We start from the raw sequence: 6257 nt of genomic DNA, 5'->3' as shown, positions 1-6257 counted from the left end.
ATATAACTTATTCCAAAATACTTTTTTCTATGTAAACAGAAGAGCTCCAAAGAAACAATAGGAAATATTCCTTCTTCTTCCCCTTTCCTTGTCTTTGCCCAGAATGTTAATTATTTTATGATCTAAGGAGTGATAAAAAACTGAGATCTCTAGATCAATGAGATTGTGATTCATTTTTTTAAAAAAACGTAGTAGCATTAAATGAATTATTCTGAAATTTTTATATGCTGTTTTATAATGCTTCCAACAATCAACAGAAGACTATATTTGTTATATTATTATTATTAGGTGCTGTCAAGTTGGTTCCGACTCATAGCAACCCTTTTGACAACAGAACAAAACATAGCTCAGTCCTGCGCCATCCTCACAATCATTGCTAAGTTTGAGCCCATTGTTGCAGCCACTGTGTCAATGCATCTCATTAAGGGTCTTCCTTTTCGCTGACTCTCTACTTCACCAAGCTTGATGTTCTTCTTCAGGGATTGGTCCCTCCTGATAACATGTCCAAAATAAGTGAGATGAAGTCTCGTTATCTTCACTTCTAAGGAGCATTATGGCTGTACTTCTTCCAAGACAGATTTATTTGTTCTTCTAGTAGTTCATGTTATACTCAACATTCTTTGCCAACGCCATGATTTAAACGCATAAATTCTCCTTCGGTCTTCCTTATTTATTGTCCAGCTTTCACATACATGTAAGGCAATTGAAAATACCATGGCTTGGGTCAGATGCATGTTTGTCCTCAGTCGCATCTTTGTTTGTTTGTTTGTTTTTTTAAACACTTTGGAGAGGTTTTTTGCAGCAGATTTGCCCAATGCAATACGTCGTTTGATTTCTTGACTGCTGCTTGAATAGGTGTTGACTGTTGATCTAAGTAAAATGAAATCTTTGACATCTTCAGTCTTTTCTCTGTTTATCATGATGCTGCTTATTGGTCCAGTTGTGAGGATTTTTGTTTTCTTTATGTTGAGGCATAATCCATACTGAAAGCTGTGGTCTTTGATCTTTATCAGTAAGTGCTTCAAGTCCTCTTCACTTTCAGCAAGCAAAGTGTGTCATCGGCATATCACAGGTTGTTAATGAGTCTTCCTCCAGTCCTGATGCTGCATTCTTCTTCATATAGTCCAGATTCTTGGATTATTTTCCCAGCATACAGATTGAATGAGTATGGTGAAAAGATACAACCCTGACTCACACCTTTCCTGATTTTAAACCACACAGTATCCCCTTGTTCTGTTTGAATGATGGCTGCTTGGTTTATGTACAGGTTCTACATGAGCACAATTAAATGTTCTGGAATCCTATTCTTTGCAATGTTACCTATAAATTGTTATACTCCACACAGCTGAATGCTTTTTCATAGTCAATAAAACATTGTTGTACTGTGGTGGTTTGCATGTTGCTGAGATGCTGGAGGAGCCCTGTTGGTGTAGTAGTTAAGAGCTCAGGCTGCTAACCAAAACGTTGGCAGTTCAAATCTACCAGCCCCTCCTTGGAAACACTATGGGGCAGTTCTACTCTACCCTATAGGGTTGCTATGGGTTAGAATCAACTCGACAGCATTGGGTTTGGGTTTGTGTGTGTGTGTGTGATACTGGAAGCTATGCCACTGGTATTTCAAATAGCAGCAGGGTCACCCATGATGAACAGGTTTTAGCAGAGCTTCCAGACTAAGACAAACTAGGAAGAAGAACCTGGCAAAGAAGGACCTGGCAGTCAACTTCTAAAAAAATTGGCTGGTGAAAATCTTATGAATAGCAGCAGAATACTGTCTGGTACAGCGCCAGAAGATGAGCCCCTGAGGTTGGAAAGCATTCAAAATATGACTGGAGATGAGCTGCCTCATCGAAGAAGAGTGGACCTTAATGATGTGGATGCAATAAACCTTCTGAGACCTTCATTTGCTGATGTGGCACAACTCAAAACGAGAGGGAACAGCTGCAAACATCCATTAATATGTGGAATGTACGAAGTATGAATCTAGGAAAATTGGAAGTTGTCGAAAATGAAACAGAACACTTGGAGATTGATATCCTAGGCATCAGTGAATATTTGGTATAAGTCTTGTACAAATGAAAGTATTTGCATATGCAGGTAATTAAGTTAGAAATGATAATCATTCTTTATATCAATTTGCATATTGTCATATCTATGAAGTATATTGTTGTTACAATTGCAATTCCATTAACTCAGTGAGCTTTGGTTCATCTCTTGCTCATAAAGATCGTAGAAGTGAACGTATAATTTAGAAACACATAAGAAAGACAATCAACATAGAGGTTTTCATTTTTCTAGATACTAAATTTTAATTTTCAAATTTTCATTTTCCGTAATTTTCCCCATTAAAAAATAAACAATTACTAAGATTTAGAGAACCATAGACCCTGAGTAATAAAAATTATACTCAAAAATTATTTCCTGCCTGGCAAACTGATTTTAAGACACAATTGGCATCTTAAACAATAGTTTTTGAATGGCCATAAAATACTGAGCAATATGCTGAAGACATGGTCCTTGCTTCTAGCTTATAACCTATGCCTTTTTTTTGCAAATGACTCGTTTCTGTTACTTTGAATTTCCTGTTCTTCCCTCTTCATTACTTCCAAGAAACCACATGATTCCATTCTTATGCTGATATAGCATAAGAGCTAAAAATGCAAAAGAACTGACAAGTATGGAAAAGAAAGTAGACTATGAAACAGAAAGAAATGACATTTTCTACATCCTCAAACAGGCAAATTAATTTAAAAAAAATCATTAAAACTATTGTGCTTGTAAACTGGTTGTTGATGGTGATGTTTTCTTTCGTACCAAGATCCCAGGATGAAAAGTCCTGCAGGGAATTTGAATCTAGGCTACTTGGCCATGCCACAAAAGCTTCAGGAATTGAACACATTTTTTTGTTATGTGGATACTAATTACAGTGAAATTTGTTCCAGAAAAACTTGATTTTGTTTCTATAAATGATAAAAATATTCTTAAGATAGGGTGGTCATGGTAAATGGGAACTGCAGTTGCCATGCTCTATGGCTCTATAAAATGTTGAGCTCTTTTGCTGAGTGTCATTGTGATTCATGGGAAACATATTTTTACTGCCATTAGAACACTTGCAAAATTAAACTAGACTTACCCCAGTTGACTGCTATTAGCCAGAGCTCCAGGATCCAGTGCCAAAATAAACCCTTGTCATGATAGACTCCAACAATTGTACAAAACAGACTTTCAAAGATTGGTTCCTGGAAACGAAATATTACTTGCTGTGACAAAGGGCCTATCATTAATAGGTATCTAGCCCAGACCAGTTAAATAGAGGAGTTTTCTTTTAACAGTGTAACAATGTTTACAGAAGCAGCATAAGGACACTAATGATAGTATTTTTTTCTTAAAGGCTTCTTTATGGTTAAGAGCCTCTGTTTTATAAATACTGCCCCATTTGTACCAAAACATTCAGTTTTTCAGAAGGCAGAAATAGCATTTGATCAAATCCTGAAAAGGTGGAATAATGTATTTCACACATGGTGGATCACTGATGAAATCAGAAGTGCCCCCAGGCTCTCTGAGGTCTCACTCTTCTAGCTCAGTATTCTAACTCCTGACATGAGCAATATCCTGTTTAAAGCAATCTCAAATGTCAATCTTTTATAACTAGATAATGAATCACTTTTATCAGTGTCACATGTTATGAAATTTTTTTTAGTGATGTCTTTTAAATCAGGGTAGTATCTGGAAACTTTGGACCTGAGATGTTAGGTCTTCTCAGAGGAAGAGCATGAAAACAGATCTGGAAGCTCCAGTAATCTTCTTTATTGGTTCTGTCAGCCAGGGAACTCTAGAAGCAAACTCTAGAAAAGAAAAATAGGAAGTAAACTCCTCACTCCTTCCTGAAGCAGTACAGATATGTGTGGATAAGGTCCATGAAGACATTAGGGGTAAAAAAACAGAAGGAGAATATTAGCTATGGGGGAAACATACTTGGATATTTTTGTTATTACATTGTAAACCTTCCTGATGTTGTTTTTTTGTGCTGGATATAAAATTTTAATTACAAAAAAAGCAATCAATCATACTTTGAAAATTTTAATACATCGGGAGGCTAGGATGAAAATTATTTTCTATTACATACACATTTTATTCTGTAATTACCCAAATATTTATTTGATTAAGGGAATAATATCTGATAGAAGAACTGTTGCTGGGTTCCTGCTTCAAGTGTGTTTCTAGAAGGTGCTAGTAGATTTGGAAGAAGAAACTGGAAGACAATGAGATACACTAACTGGCACTAAAGTCTCGGCTGGCCGGGTCAGTGGATCTCCAGTTAAGTTTGATCCTGATGCACCAGACTGTGCTGCAGACCCAAGTCTAGGATGGGCAGTTCTGAGTGAGTTGACAGTAAGGAACCAACTAGGCTCTGACACGGGTATCACTGAGGGCTTGGGGGTGACGCCAGGTCTTCCTTGAGAGATGCTACTCTGCCTGGAAAACAGGTGTTAGCTAGTGACACCTGCTGCAAGGATATCCGTCCTCCAGAGGAGAAGCATGATTGACCATTACTGGACTACCAGAGGTGTTGAATGACTATGCAGATGCTATCTAGACAGTGGTGTTCAGGAAGTTAAGCATTTGTACAGGATATGGTTGGTTGGTCCTGAGCATACTGGAAGAGTTTCTGTTTAACATGCTCTTAAATGACCTGGGAGGGTTGAGTTTGAAGAAGCTGTCTATTTGTTTGGAACGTGGTACACCAAGTTGGAGTTGATTTTGGTACAAGGAATTGATTTTAGGGTGCATGAGGCTGGTCCATGGGAGTACGAATAATAATTACTACCTCTAGCACTGCTCACTGCCTGATATTGTTGTGTTCTGTTAATTTACAATGTTCACAGACATATGGGGACCAAGCACAAAGCCCTGGGGTGAGCATGCAGATGCAAAAGAGATCCCTTGTTGAATATGGTGTTGCTGTATTCCTAAATTGTTCACATTGTATTTTGCTGACACATCTGGATAGATTTTGGCTGGATAGTAAATGGGAATTTATTTGAATTTTGTACAAGGCCCCTTTGTATGATGACATCATGCACAGGTAAAATGTTTGACAATTTGTTCTGTTAAAAGGACTGGTAACAGACTGTGCTACTGGACTGGAGGTATAGTTCCCAAACAAGAAGTTGCCATTTGGAGTCTGAATCTGAAGCCGTCCACTCACATTTGTTGGGGTTTGCTATGCATTTCCCTTTAATATGATTTGAAATACATCTAGATTATTAATAGTCTTCATAGAAGGATGATTACCCAATGAACCAATTAGCTGCGGGTCCCCCAAAAACCCACTGCCGTCGAGTCATAGCGAACCTGTAGGATAGAGTAGAACTGCCCCGTAGGGTGTCCAAGGAGCAACTGGTAGATTCGAACTGTTGACCTTTTGTTAGCAGCTGAACGCTTAACCACTGTTCCACCAGGGCTCCAGACCCACAAATATGACTGCTATTAGACAAATGCTGGGTGGGAACACTGATTTCCACATGTTGCACAAAGTCATGTTGCACACCCACTGCATTGCTTGCAAATGATGCTCCAACAGGTATGTGAGTCACCCATATAGAATGTAGCAAGTCACCTTAGTAATTATAAACATTAGAACTGGAGTTAAGGATGGTGATGAAGAAGGATGAAGCTGATCTTATGAAAACTACTGACTTGAACCTACACTGTCATCCAAATATGACTTTTCTACCATTGTATGTTCACTGATATTGGCCTTCTATAAGAATTTCCATAGAATGTTGGGAAGAGAAGACTCAAGTTCATCTTCAGGACACTGAAGCCCTTTTCCAGGCTTACATCTTTGAGAGATGATTTAGGACTAGCATTACTAGAGTTGGCAAAATTTGAAATGCACAATATTCTACATTATTCAAGACATCATTGCTAGATTTATTACTAGATCCAGGTAGAAAACAATTCAATACTTGTGGACCTCCAATAAAATCAAGGAGACTTGAGCCATCATCATCATCATCCATGAAAACATTTCCAGTGTTCTTCATTCCTTTGAGTAGATCCAGGTTTCTATCTGGTACCAATTTCTTCTGCTTGAAGGACTTCCTTTAATATTTTTATAGTGCTGGTCTGCTGGTGACGAATTTTTATATTCATACAACTTTTGTATGTCTAGGGGGAAAAAGTTTAATTACTTTCATATTAGAAAGACATTTTCACTGAGTAGAAAATGCTAAATTGACATTTTTTTTTCTTGC

The 6257-nt window shown here is 37.8% G+C and overlaps 1 pseudogene; it reads right to left on the bottom strand.

Moving 5' to 3' along the window:
- Positions 1 to 4159: 4159 nt before the first annotated feature.
- Positions 4160 to 6023, bottom strand: LOC101341852 (BRD4-interacting chromatin-remodeling complex-associated protein-like pseudogene; annotated as a pseudogene).
- Between the last annotated feature and the right edge of the window lie 234 nt (positions 6024 to 6257).

This window comes from Trichechus manatus, unplaced genomic scaffold (assembly GCF_000243295.1).
Source record: "Trichechus manatus latirostris isolate Lorelei unplaced genomic scaffold, TriManLat1.0 scaffold00110, whole genome shotgun sequence".
Lineage (NCBI taxonomy): Eukaryota > Metazoa > Chordata > Mammalia > Sirenia > Trichechidae > Trichechus > Trichechus manatus.
Note: the sequence above shows the minus strand (reverse complement) of the source record. Positions and strands in the feature narration are given on the sequence as shown.